The 14,740-nt window shown below is 43.3% G+C and overlaps 2 pseudogenes across 1 annotated transcript; both read left to right on the forward strand.

Annotated features, from left to right (window-relative positions):
- Positions 1-11,074: 11,074 nt before the first annotated feature.
- LOC112623816 lies at positions 11,075-11,554 on the forward strand (annotated as a pseudogene).
- A 1,606-nt stretch (positions 11,555-13,160) lies between these two features.
- LOC112623416 lies at positions 13,161-13,660 on the forward strand (annotated as a pseudogene). Its single transcript, XR_003119132.1, has one exon. The product of XR_003119132.1 is annotated as a 40S ribosomal protein S12 pseudogene (transcript).
- The last annotated feature ends 1,080 nt before the right edge of the window (positions 13,661-14,740 follow it).

Consider the following 14,740-nt stretch of genomic DNA (forward strand, 5'->3'; position numbering starts at 1 on the left):
AAATTTTGAAAAAAAAAAAAAAAAAAAAAAAAAAAAAAAAAAAAAAAAAAAACATTGAGCTAGTTAGAGATACAAACATCCAGAATCAGGATGTATCAGTCGCACCATCTCCTCTTCACCATCTCGTACAGTACTCCCCTGAGAAGATACTTGCTTATATATATTGTTTTTAAACTCTGATTTTGGCTTCACTTGCTTACTAACTTCATTTTCTGTGGATGATTTTCTTAAGATACTATGTATTTTTTAAAAAGTGTTTGTTGGCCAGGCCAGTGGCTCACACCTGTAATCCCAGCATTTTGGGAGGCCGAGGCGGGCAGATCACATGAGGTCAGGAGTTCGAGACCAGCCTGACCAACATGGAGAAACCCCATCTCTACTAAAAATACAAAATTAGCCGGGCATCATGGCACATGCCTGTAGTCCCAGCTACTCAGGAGGCTGAGGCAGGAGGATCACTTGAACCTGGGAGGTGGAGGTTGTGGTGAGCTGAGATCATGCCATTGCACTTCAGCCTAGGCAAGAAGAGCAAAACTCCGTCTCAAAAAAAAAAGTTTGTTGATTAACAGTTTGTTAAAATCATAAATGTAATGTAAGTCACTTAAAGGATGGATTTTTTTAGGGATGCATTTTCTGAAAACACTTCTCAATACATGTATATAAATTTCCTTTCTCAATTGAGTAAGCATTTAGAGACCCTCCTGGCCAACATGGTGAAACCCTGTCTCTATTAAAAATACAAAAAAAAATTAGCTCAGCATGCTGGCGCGTGCCTGTAGTCCCAACTACTCGGGAGGCTGAGATGGGAGAATCGCTTGAACTGGGGAGGTGGAGTTTACAGTGAGCCGAGCTCTCGCCAATGCACTCCAACCTGGTAACAGAGTGAGACTCCATCTCAAAAAAAAAAAACAAAAAACTGGAAGATTGGCTGGGCACGGTGGCTCACACCTGTAATCCCAGCACTTTGGGAGGCTGGGGTAGATGGATTACCTGAGGTCAGGAGTTCAAGACCAGCCTAGCCAACATGGTGAAACCCCGTCTCTACTAAAAGTAGAAAAATTAGCTGGGCATGGTGGCAGGCACCTGAAGTCCTGGCTACTCAGGAGGCTGAAGCAGGAGAATTGCTTGAACCTGGGAGGCAGAGGTTGCAGTGAGCCAGGATTGTGCCACTGTACTCCAGCCTGGGCAACATAGTGAGACTCTGTCTCATAAAAAAGAAAAATAAGTCAGAGACAAATATGTACCCTTTATAAACAGGCAAAAACTAAACAGTATGTGATTAAATTATTAAGAACAGGGGAATTATTATTACAAAATACAGATAGTGGTAAATACAGATAGTAATACAAACATGATTCACTGCAGCCTCAACCTCCTGGGCTCAAGCAATCCTCCCACCTCAGCCTTCCACGTAGCTGGGACTACAGGCGCATGCCCCCACATCTGGCCAATTTTTAAATTTTTTGTAGAGACAGGTGTCAACATATTGCCAAGGCTGGTCTTGAACTCCTGGACTCAAGCGATCCTCCCACCTCCACCTTTCAAAGTGCTGGGATTACAGACATGAGCCACTGTGCCCAGCCTCATGCTGCACTTTCTAACTATGCTGGTAATAATAATAATGTTAGTAATGAGGATGATGATAAAAATGACTAGCATGTGTTCCATGTTCACAATATACCACTCACAGGTCTACATGCTCTAGACTCACAGCAAGCCCTGTGCTGTTACCTAGTGTGCCTTACATTACTTAACTAGTAACTGGTGGAGTGGAGATTCTGACAAAGGAAGTCTGGCTCCAGAGCACACGTTCTTAATCGCAGCACTCTGTTCTTCTGGACACTCTTGTATTAATTTTCTGAGCCTGCAATAACAAACTACCACTGACTTAGTGGCTTTAAAACAACAGAAATTTATTCTGTCACAGTTACAGAGGCTAAAAATACAAAATCCAGCAGGGCCATGCTCTCTCCAGGGGCTGTAAGGGAAAATTCTTCCTCACCTCTTCCAGCTGCTGGTAGGTTCTTTGGCATTTCTTTATTTTTTTCCTTTGAGATGGAGTCTTGCACTGTTGCCCAGGCTGGAGTGCAATGGTGCAATCTCCGTTCACTGCAGCCTCCACTTCTCGGGTTCAAGTGATTCTCCTGCCTCAGCCTCCCACGTAGCTGGGATTACAGGCACCCGCCACTATGCCTGATTAATTTTTTGTTGTTGTATTTTTAGTAGAGACGGGGTTTCACCATGTTGGCCAGGCTGGTCTCAAACTCCTGGCCTCAGGAGATCCGCCCGCCTCAGCCTCCCAAAGTGCAGAGATTACAGGCATGAGCCACTGCGCCTGGCCTGCCCTGGCATTTCTGCTTAAGCTATGGCTGCATCATTTCAACCTCTGCCTCTGTCTCTATATGGCCTTCTCCTGTGTGTGTGTAATCTCCATGTGTCTCACCCTTGTCACCGGACTTGGGACTCATCTGGATAATCTAAGACAAGTTTCTCTTCTCAAAAAACCTTAACTTGCTGGATGCGGTAGCTCATGCCTGTAATCCTAGCATTTTGGGAGGCCAAGGCAAGAGGATCGTTTGAGCTCAGGAGTTCGAGACCAGCCTGGGCAACACATGGAAACCCTGTCTCTACAAAAAAAATACAACAGTTAGCCAGGCACAGTGGCTCACGCCTATGGTCCCAGCTACTTGTGGGACTGGGACAAGAGGATCGCTTGAGCCTGGAGGGTGGAGATTACAATGAGCGGAGATTGTGCCACTGCACTCCAGCCTGGGTGACAAAGTGAGTCCCTGTCTCAAAAAAAAAAATCCTTAACGTAAACACCTTTTTTTGTCATAAGAGGTACTATCCACTCTTTAACTATATAAGTATATTTACATGTTCTGGGCATTCGGATGTGGACATATCTTTTGGGAACCACCATTCAACGCATAAAACTATAAAAAATCAACTGACTTTTGGATATTCCATATAAACCCAGCAAACTGGCTGTATTTTCCTATCAGCTCCAATAAATGTCTGTTGATTCTCTTGAGTTTTCATTCTAGTCAATCACGTCACGTCATCTGTGAATTAGCTAAAACTGCTTTTTTTTTTTGTGGAGATTCCGTATTTTATTGTGCATGCTACCCTATTATCATAATTGTCATCACAAACAACAAATGTTTAGTGAGTGTTTACTTGGTAAAAATCACTGTACTCGATAATATGGGGATCAAAAGGATGAAAAGGACATAGTCTTTGCCCTCTCAAAAGCATAATAATTAAGATATGGTTCATATACATGAAAAAATCACCATTAAGCAAAAGGGAACAAGGTTGCAATTACCTTTGCAGTGTGAGTCTTCACTTAAAAGAACTGCTTTTCAGCCAGGCGTGGTGCCTCATGCCTGTAATCCTAGCACTTTGAGAGGCCGAGGCCGCCGGACCACCTGAGGTCAGGCGTTAGAGATCAGCCTGGCCAAAATGGGGAAACCCCATCTCTACTAAAAATACGAAATTAGACAGGCATGGTGGCACATGCCTGTAATCTCAGCTACTCGGGAGGCTGAGGCAGTAGAATCACTTGAACCCGGGAGGCGGAGGTTGTGGTGAGCCGAGATTGGGCCATTGCACTCCAGCCTAGGTAACAAGAGCAAAAGTCTGTCTCAGAAAAAAGAAGAATTGCTTTTCTTTGCCTCAATACATGAGCATGCTGCATTACTCCACATGGGCTATTTCGTCAGGACTCCCTACTCTCCCTCTCCTCTTTTTTTTCTCTCCCTTGTTTTGGACATGCCCAGTCTGTGGTCTGAACCACTCATATTATTAGAAGTCAATGGAAAAGGAAAAGCAAAGCAGGAGAAGCTTGCAGCAGAACAGCAGAGTGAGCAATAGCTATCATTATTCTCTCTACCTGGCAGGGCTTCTTGCCTCTTACATAAAACAGAGATTACTGAGGTTGCAGAAGACTCTGAAATCTTGCTAGGTGTAGTGGTTCATACCTATAATCTCAGCACTTTGGGAGACTGAGGCAGGGAGGAGCATTTGAGTGCAAGAGTTCAAAACCAGCCTGGGCAACATAGTGAGATCCCATCTCTATCAAAAAATTTAAAAATTAGATGGATGTGGTGGTGTGTGCCTATAGTCCCAGCTACTCAGGAGGCTGCATTGGGAGGATTGCTTGAGCCCAAGAGGTCGAGGCTGTAGTGAGCTGTGATGGTCCAACTGTACTTTAGCCTAGGTGACAAAGTAAGACATCATCTCAAAAAAAAGAAGACTAAAAAACAAAAAAAAATCTGAAATCTTTCCCAGAAGCTGATTGCCAGGCTGAGAATTCTGCAGGAACATAAGACAAATAAATAACATTGATTTCTTACCCATGAAAAGAGTAAAAGATTAAGAAAATTAATAAAAGAAAATGTGACCATAAAATTTGGATTAAGGAGATATTTTTAGCCTTTCAGTTGTTCTCAGACAATTTTGGAGTAGCTTTAATTTAGCTAATCCTTGGATGGATTACTACATAAAAAATTTTAAGTAGTTTACAGAATAGGGTGTCCAATACAATCTATTTTTGACAAAAAGAAATAGATAGGCACAAAAAGGAATGTCAGCTGTCAGCTGCTATCCCAAGTGCTATGATTTTAGTTTTTACTTTCTTCTTCTATGGTAACTGCATTTTCTACATTGAATATATATTACTTTAATAATTTTTAATGTTTAGTTGAATTTAAAAATACGTTAACATATGGCCATTGTACCCATGTCATGCACTCTATAGAAATTATATTAGGCCAGGTGCGGTGGCTCACGCCTATAATCCCAGCACTTTGGGAGGCCGAAGTGGGCAGATCACTTGAGGTCAGAAGTTAGAGGGCCAACACGGTGAAACCCTGTCTCTACTAAAAATATAAAAGTTAGCCGGGTGTGGTGGCATAAGCCTATAATCCCAGCTACTCAGGAGGCTGAGGCAGGGGAATTGCTTGAACTCAGAAGGCAAAGTTTACAGTGAGCCGAGATCGTGCCATTGCACTCCAGCCTGGGCAACAAGAGCGAGACTCCATCTCAAAAAAAAAAGAAAGCATATTTACCACACAATGTCACACCTGTGAACCAGCAGGAGAGAGACCCAGAACTGGGGAGATGGAGGATAAGATCAATCTCTGAAATAGAAAAGAGTAGAATTCCTTTAAAATAACATCCTATACAGAAAGATCATTGGCCAATTATTTTGGTGGGACCAAACTAGCTCCCAAGTTGTTTCTTGAATTATAGGAAGTTATATCTCAGGAAGACATGGACTGAAAAAGAGCTCGGACAAGGATTAGAAGAGGGGACCCCTTGGCCACTCCCGTGCTTTCCTGAGCTTGCATTATTAATTCTATTTCAACCAGTTTCTTTCCAGTCACTTATCCATGGATCAGGTGGATGTTTTCGTTAAATTAGAAAGCATAACCCATAAATCCACTAAACTGGGCTCACATCAGTTACAAGTGGTCAAAACGCACTGGGGGGCTACAGGAGGGTGCCGCCCACCCCCCTCTGAGTTGAGGCCTCTCCAACAGCACACCTGACACAGGCATCATGGCCCTCAGTTGTACTAGAAGGATCATATTATCTAGTACAATTCACAGGGGTGAGTGCCAGGAGTCAAAACAAACATTGAATATTAGCAAAGCAGAATATTAGCAAAGCAGAATTTACATTTTTAGATAAAATAAATATAAATAGATATTTTAGTATCTTCTTACCGTGCTCCAAAGAAGTGTCAGGGGCCCCACGCTCACATCCCACTTTGGAGAACACCAGTGAAGAGTAGGAACGGAGGCAAACATTTCAAAAGCTTCAGATAAACGTTTACATAATCCCATCAGCTACTCCACAGGGTAGATCAGGACAGTCTCACTGAAAATGAAGGTTCATAGAAGGAAAGAAAATTGCCACACTCCCATAATTAACCAGGGCACAGTTGAAATCCCAAATGTCCCTGCCTGACCCTGCATCCGGTCCCATCTCACAGGAGGTCCCTGCCAGGTGGGTTGGCCCAGGAAGACTTTGCCTGTGAGGAAGCCCCGAACTGGTTAAACTGCAGGGCAGAAGGCAGGAGCAGACGGAAAGCAATAGGAAGGAGCAGTTGCTGGCTGGGGGAAATGAAGAGTTTGTGGAGATGAAGGGGAACTCCGTGTTTCAGTTATCAGCCAGCCTGCAGGAGGAAGTGCCCAGCACACAGCGAGAAACCAGTAGTCAGGTCAGGTATGCAGATATAGAAGTGGGAGTCATCTGGGTGGAGGTTAAAATCAAAGACATGTAAGAGAAACATGGGCCGGGCACGGTGGCTCATGCCTGTAATCCCAGCATTTTGGGAGGCCGAGGCGGGCGGATTACCTGAGCTCAGGAGTTCGTGACCAGCCTGGGCAACACAGTGAAACTCCGTCTCTACTAAAATACAAAAAATTAGCTGGGCATGACAGCATGCATCTGTAGTCCCAGCTACTTGGGAGGCTGAGGCAGGAGAATTGCTTAAACCAGGGAGACGGAGGTTGCAGTGAGCCAAGATCGTGCCACTGCACCCCAGCCTGGGTGACAGAGCAAGACTCCATCTCAAAAAAAAAAAAAATACTAAAATTAGCCGGGCATGGTGGCACATGCCTGTAATCCCAGCTACTTGAGAGGCTGAGGCAGGAGAATTGGTTGAATCCAGGAGGCGGAGGTTGCAGTGAGCCGAGATCATGACACTGCACTCTAGTCTGGGCAACAGAGCAAGACTGTCTCCAAAAAAAAAAAGAAACATGAAGAGAAAAGGGAGATGGAGGGAGCCAACAAAGACACATTTATGTGTAACATGGAGTCACTCACAGTTACAGTAAATCCCCAAAACTAAAACTGGGCTCCAAAACTAAAATAATAGGTCACGCATGAGCACACACATAACATAACTCCAACAGAATTAGCCACAACAAATGCATAAATGTAATTATTCATTCAGCCTCCCCACACAAATCTTACCATTGCTGAATTTTTATCACATGCCTAAAAAAATGAAATACTCAGTAGTGAAAGGTGATCAGTAGCAAAACGATTACCTATAACAGCACTAAATTAAACAAAATTCTAAAACACAATAGCAGCAACTGAAACCCTGAATGATTAGTCATTTTAGAAACACATGCCTTTGCAGATTGAAATTTTTCACAACAGAAGGAGAGCCTGTTTTTTTTTTCTCAACTAAACAGCAAAACCCATGGATTTTCTGCTTCTCCAGTGAGAGGGTGCTGACCTGGCAGCTGATCCAACAGATCTGAACCGAGGGAGCCATTTACCCACTGCAGAAGGATGTGTTGGCTTTCTTAGGTCATGTGACCACTCCTAACCAGAGACACCAGACAAATTCAGAGTTTTAGAAGACACAGAGTTTTGGCTTTAAATTTGCGGAGCCTTTAAGGAGATTCCGGAGGGCCATCCTAGCAGACTCAGGGGATGTTCTGAATTTTTTGGAACTTACTTTTGTTTATTATCCCAACTCTCAATTGGGGTCACAGCAAATATGAACTGAAGGCACCCAACTCTTTTCCTATTGTGATGCCTGAAATGCCACTATTTTAGAGTTTCCTTTTAGCTCTGGAGACTTGCTTGCTGAAACGTTGCACCTTAATTCATATGACTGTTCATCTGAACTTAGTGAGAGGAAGATCTGGTGGAAAGAATTCCTACGGGACTTCAACATTAGGCAACCACCCAAAAGTGGTAAACGAAAGAGAGATGGCAAGATGAATCCTGAAGGGAAAGCTAAGAGAGCCTCATAGCAAACTTTCCTACTTACAGTTTTCCTTGAGTCTGGATAATCACTCTAGCTAATGGATTCACCTCTAGCTTATACCTATTCCAAACTATCACTTCTTAGTAGATCAGATAGACTTCTTGGTAAAGACTCAAATGGGGAGAGGTGCTGGCAGGGCTGGAGAAGGCAGTAGTTCTTGCAGCAGAGCTGAAAATAACGCAGTCTCACTAAGCCAGGGGAGACCTCAGGCAGCCAACAACACTTGTATCTGTGTTGGCTTCTGTGGCTTCCTTTTAAATGTAATTAATGGATTAGTCCTTCTCCCTTCTGTCTCTCTTCCTGATTCTGAGCATCTAATGAAGAAATGAACATGGCTAGGAACTGACTAGCTTTGTGCTAAATCCTAAGGTCCCTAAGGGATCTTTGAGGCACAGAACCCACCTCCACCAATGGTGGCTTTTGAGAGGTTTGATTCAGTTACCAGGTATTTAGGAGGATCTCACTAAAACCAGGAATTCTGTGTCATATAGTACACTGTTGTAAATGCTCTGTAATTTGTTGGAAATTGTGTCAGCACTGAAAGTTAATTGCCAGATGTTTGGATAGTAAATACAGATACTGCTGAATAACACAAATATGTGCTTTCCCAAATAAGTTTGATTTGCTGAAATGCATGCGCCAGTCTCTAAATAACCTAGAAAACTAGACGATGTATGGTAAAATTTAACAACCAATGAAAGGAGACATAATAAGTAAGTACTGTTGAAGAATCATAATCAAAATTCCTTTTGTTATCTAGTCAAACAAGAAGAAATCCTAGATTCTGGTTGCTACTTTCAAAGGTTTATTATGAACTCACAGGAGGCCACTTGCTACTGTGGAAAGGACATCAGCTTGGTGTTTAATCAGATACCAAATGCCTGCTCTGTGACATACTGACTGTGTGACTTTGGGCAAGTTATTTACCTTTTCCAAACATCAGTTTTCATCTATAGAATGGGTTGTTGAGAAGACTGATAGAAAATGTAGTTGAGGTACCTAACAGTGACCTCACCTAGTGGATACTTGCTACAGACTGAATGTTGGTGTCCACCTCCCAAATTCATATCTTGAAGCTTTAATCTCCAATGTAGTGGTATTTGGAAATAAGGCCTTTGGAAGATAATTAAATTATGAAGGTGGAGCCCACATGAATGGAATTAGTGACCTTATAAGAAGAGATCCAAGATTTAGTTCTCTTTCTGCCAGGTGAGGACACAGCAAAAAGGCAGCTGTCCACACAATAGGCCAGGAACTGAATCTGTCCACACCTTAATCCTGAACTTCCCAGCCTCTAGAACTGTAAGAAATATATTTATGTTGTTTAACACCCAGTCTATGATATGATTGTGATAGCAGTCTGAACTAAGACAGTACTGTATAATAATAGTGCAATAGGACAATATTTTTTGAAGTCTTAACTGATATTTTTTTCCAAGTATTCTCTTACCATTTGACTTTCGGCCCCAATCAGTCAAGCAGATCGTTATGTAAGGAGTACGAGGGCAGAAGGCAGAGAAAAGAGGTATAACTCCTTACCTTTTGAATTTCAAAGGCCGAGGCTTTGAAGGAAGTGAATGAACAGATAAGAGATTTGGGTGGTTATAGGATAAATAAGGAAGAGTTACCCTTCACCTCAGACCAAAAAGATTCCCTGAGGTAGGGGGAGGAGCCTACCATTGAATGCTGGAGTTGTGCGGGACTGAGAAAAGAAAAGGGAGTGCAGAAAGTCTGTGTAAGGAGCAGTGAGGTCCCCTGGACACTCTCACTGCCTCCCATGCCAGGCTAGGCAACCTCTATTCCCAAACTCTGGCAAAAAGTGAAAGGTCCATTAATCTCTGCAGGGTTGGGACATGAAAGATTTAAGCATGGCAGGTACAGGTATACAAAGGTATGGGTAACAGACTATAAGGAAATGAGGATTTAATGAAAGTTGGAGTTCCTCAAGGATCTAGAACTAGAAATACCATTTGACACAGCCATCCCATTACTGGGTATATACCCAAAGGATTATAAATCATGCTGCTATAAAGACACATGCACACGTATGTTTATTGTGGCACTATTCACAATAGCAAAGACTTGGAACCAACCCAAATGTCCATCAATGACATACTGGATTAAGAAAATGTGGCACATATACACCATGGAATACTATGCAGCCATAAAAAAGGATGAGTTCGTGTCCTTTGTAGGGACATGGATGCAGCTGGAAACCACCATTCTCAGCAAACTATCGCAAGAACAGAAAACCAAACACCGTATGTTCTCACTCATAGGTGGGAATTGAACAATGAGATCACTTGGACACAGGAAGGGGAACATCACACACCAGGGCCTGTTGTGGGGTGGGAGGAGGGGGGAGGGATAGCATTAGGAGATATACCTAATGTAAATGACGAGTTAATGGGTACAGCACACCAACATGGCTCATGTATACATATGTAACAAACCTGCATGTGGTGCACATGTACCCTAGAACTTAAAGTATAATTACAAAAAAAAAAAGAAAAAGAAAGTCGGAGTTTCAAATGAGTCTTCTAACCCTCTTTCCCCTCTGGCAATCGAAACATTGACAGCCAGACATATACTCCCAGGGAGAAAATGAGAGGGTACCTTTCTGTGGAAACTGACCAAGTCAAGAAAAACACCTATAAATACTGACATTTGGGATTTCTCAAAAAAAAAAAAAGTTCGTTTGCTGGCTTCTCTCTCTACAGTGAATTCCACCAGTCAATGAGTTCTTTCTTCCCCTCTCTGACAAACACCTAGAACTTCTGATCAGCTTTTTGAGTACTTGTGTCTTGGCTGTCCAAGAATTATCAGACATTTGAAGAGGACCACTAACAGGAAGAAAAAGAGCAAAACAAAGAAATAGAATTAAAGGATCTTAGAGAAAACAGATAACACAATACATATTTATTAATGTTTAAAAAACATTGGCTAGCTGTGGTGGCTCACACTCATAATTCTAGCACTCTGGGAGGCCAAGGTGGAAGGATTGCTTAAGCTCAGGAGTTCAAGACTGGCCTAGGCAACATAGTGAGACTCCATCTCTACAAAAATTAAAAAAAAAAAAAAAATTCCACCAGTCAAGATGACGCATACCTGTAGTCCCAGCTACTTGGGAGGCTGAGGTGGAAGGATTGCTTGAGCCCAGGGAGTTGAGGCTACAGTGAGCTGTGATTATGCCACTGTACTCCAACCTAAGTAACAAGGCAAGATGCTGTCTCAAAAATATATAAAAATTTCAGATTAGGGGCATGAGGCTAACACATGGTAGATGCTGTGCTGTTCGAGTTTCTACACACGGAGATGGTAGCAGAGCTGTGGCATCACAAACCCAACCCTGTCCGGTGGGGAGGGGGACAGAAGATAAGCCTGTTGATCCTGGAGAGCATGGATTTCTGTGTGAGCCAGGTTCTAGGCAAGAGACTGCCCCTGGAGATGCTCATCTCAGGGAGGAGCTGGGTGTCCTCAAGTTCATACGCAAAAATCTGTGGGTGACTGTGTTCCAACAGATGGACAGCCTGTGCACCAATCACCAAGGGACCTACTTTTTTCAGGACAACAGCTTCCACTCCTCATCCTGATGATCTTGGGCCTGCAGTATCTGGAGGAAGCACCCAAGTTCCTGGATTCACTTGTGGCCTCCTGCGTGGCACCCTCAGTACCCTGGGCATACAGAGTTTGGTCACTGCCTCCGTGGCAACCCTGGTCACCTGTAAGTTCCCACTGATACTCTGGAAATCCTGAGGACCCCAGTTCTCCACCCCCACTGAGCCTCACAGCTGCTCCTGGCCCTCAACCCCTCTGGAGACAGAAGATCCCTTTGCCCAGGGACCCTGGGCCTGCTGCTTTTGGGGGTGGTATTGGGGCTGATACTGGGGATCCCAGCCTCTAGGGGTCACATGTATTCAGGAAGTGAGTATCAAAGAGAGGTGGGAGCACCATGGGAAGCAAGGAGATACCAACTAGAGTTGGGACTGGAGTGGAGGATTCTCACATTGGGCACATTACTCTGCATGGCAGATGCTCACTAAAGGTTCTACATATGGAAAAAAATTTCAAAACATTATTATACATATCCTCAGAGAAGCAAGAAATATAATTCATCCATAAAACAAGAACACGATGCTATGGAAAAAGAACACTCTGAAAACAAGAAATAGCTCCAGGAGATTTAAAATATGATTGCCAAATTGAAAAGACATTAATTAACAAATTAGAAAATAAGCATGGCGAGGTGCCTCACGCCTGTAATCCCAGCATTTTGGGAGGCCATGGCGGGTGGTTCAGCTGATATCAGGAGTTCGAGACCAGCCTGGCCAACATGGTGAAACCCCATCTCTACTAAAACTACAAAAATTAGCCGGGCATGGTGGCGGGCACCTGTAATCCCAGTTACTCGGGAGGCTGAGGCAGAAGAATCACTTGAACCGAGGAGGCAGAGGTTGCAATGAGCCAGGATCGTGCCACTGTACTCCAGCCTGGGTGACAGAGTGAGATTCCATCAAAAGAGAGAGAGAGAGAGAGAGAGAGAGAGAGAAAGAAAGCAAGAAAGCAAGAAAGCAAGAAAGCAAGCAAGCAAGCAAGCAAGCAAGCAAGAAAGAAAGAAAGAAAGAGAGAAAGAAAATAAAGTTTAACCCATTTTCTAGCAATAATGAGAAATATGAAAAAAGATAAGAAAATTAGAGGGTTAGAAGGTTAATCAAAGAGGTCTACAATCCAACTAATAGAAATCCAGAAAAGGGAAGAAACTAAAGGGAAGAATTTATTAAAGGAACAGCAATGTTTATCAGAATTAAAATAGTTCACAAATTAGCCAGGTGCAGTGGTGCACATCTGTAGTCCCAGCTAGTTGGTAGGCTGAGGCAGGGATTGCTGGAACCTGGGAGTTTGAGATTACAGTGAGCTATGATCATACCACTGCACTCCAGTCTGGGCAATAGAATCCTCTCTCTAAATAAATAGCCGGGTGCGGTGGCTCACACCTGTAATCCCAGTACTTTGAGAGGCCAAGGCGGGTGGATCACGAGGTCAAGAGATCGAGACCAGCCTGGCCAACATGGTGAAACCCCGTCCCTACTAAAAATACAAAAATCACCCAGGCGTGGTAGTGGGTGCCTGTAGTCCCAGCTACTCGGGAGGGTGACGCAGAAGAATCACTTGAACCCGGGAGGCAGAGGTTGCAGTGACCCGAGATTGCGCCACTGCACTCCAGCCTGGCAACAGAGCAAGACTACGTCACAAAAAAAGAAAAAAAAAAAAAAAAGAAAGAAAGAAAAGAAAAGAATAAAATAAAATAGTTTACAATTGATGCACTCATGGCAAGTTATAAAAACCTTTCGATTGCTCTTTCCCTGCCGCCGCCAAGTCGCGCGGAGGCGGAGGCTTGGGTGCCTTCAAGATTCAGCTTCACCCGTAACTCACCACCATGGCCGAGGAAGGCATTGCTGCTGGAGGTGTAATGGACGTTAATACTGCTTTACAATTGCTGAAGACCACCCTCATTCACGAAGGCCTAGCGCGTGGAATTCGCGAAGCTGCCAAAGCCTTAGACAAGGGCCAAGCCCATCTTTGTGTGCTTGCGTCCAACTGTAATGAGCCTGTGTATGTCAAGTTGGTGGAGGCCCTTTGTGCTGAACACCAAATCAACCTAATTAAGGTTCATGACAACAAGAAACTAGAGGAATGGGAAGGCCTCTGTAAAACTGACAGAGAGGAAACCCCATACAGTTGTTGGTTGCAGTTGTGTAGTAGTTAAGGACTATGGCAAGGAGTCTCAGGCCAAGGATGTCATCAAAGAGTACTTCAAATGCAAGAAATGAAGAAATAAATCTTTGGCTCACACATCCAAAAAAAAAAAAAAAAAACCTTCAATCATTAAGGTTAACCAGAAGCAGTTAACCGTCAAACAAAAATATGGAAATAAATTATTTGTGGCCACATCAAAATGAAGGGCTACTTTCCCTAAAATATAAAGAGCTCCTATAAACAATAAGAGAAAGATTAACAACCTCATAGAAAAATTGGCAAAATTTTACATAAAAGGAATTTTAAATGGTTCTTAAAATATGAAAAGGTGACCAGCTGTACTCATAATGAGAGAAATACAAATTAAATCTCACAGACACCTTTTTCACCTGTAAGATTAACAAATATAAAAATATATAATGTCTGGGCCAGGCGTGGTGGCTCACGCCTGTAATCCCAGCACTCTGGGAGGCTGAGGCGGGTGCCTCACGAGGTCAGGAGATGGAGACCATCCTGGCTAACACGGTAAAATCCCGTCTCTACTAAAAAAAATACAAAAAACTAGCCAGGCGTGGTAGCAGGCGCCTGTAGTCCCAGCTACTCAGGAGGCTGAGGCAGGAGAATGGCGTGAACCCAAGAGGCAGAGCTTGTAGTGAGTGCAGATCACGCCACTGCACTCCAGCCTGGGTGACAGAGCGAGACTCCATCTCAAAAAAATATATATATATATACACACACACATACACACACACACACATATATATACACACACACACACACATATACACACACATGGATAAAGATTAAAAACAACTCATATAGTAGAAGACAGGTTAGATACATTATAGTATATCTATAAACTGGCATAATGTACAAGAACAAAAAAAAGAATAAGGTTTATGTACTTAGTTTGTGAACTAAAATGGAAAACATTTTAGTTTAAAAAACAAGGCCAGCTGCAGTGGCTCATACCTATAATCCCAGCACTTTGGGAGGCCAAGGTGGGTGGATCACCTGAGATCGGGAGTTCAAGACCAGCCTGATCAACATGGAGAAACCCCGTCTCTACTAAAAATACAAAATTAGAAGGGTGTGGTGGCGCATGCCTGTAATCCCAGCTACTGGGGAGGCTGAGGCAGGAGAATCGCTTGAACCTGGGAGGCAGAGGTTGCAGTGAGCAGAGAT

The sequence above is a fragment of the Theropithecus gelada genome, chromosome 4 (genome assembly GCF_003255815.1).
Source record: "Theropithecus gelada isolate Dixy chromosome 4, Tgel_1.0, whole genome shotgun sequence".
NCBI lineage: Eukaryota > Metazoa > Chordata > Mammalia > Primates > Cercopithecidae > Theropithecus > Theropithecus gelada.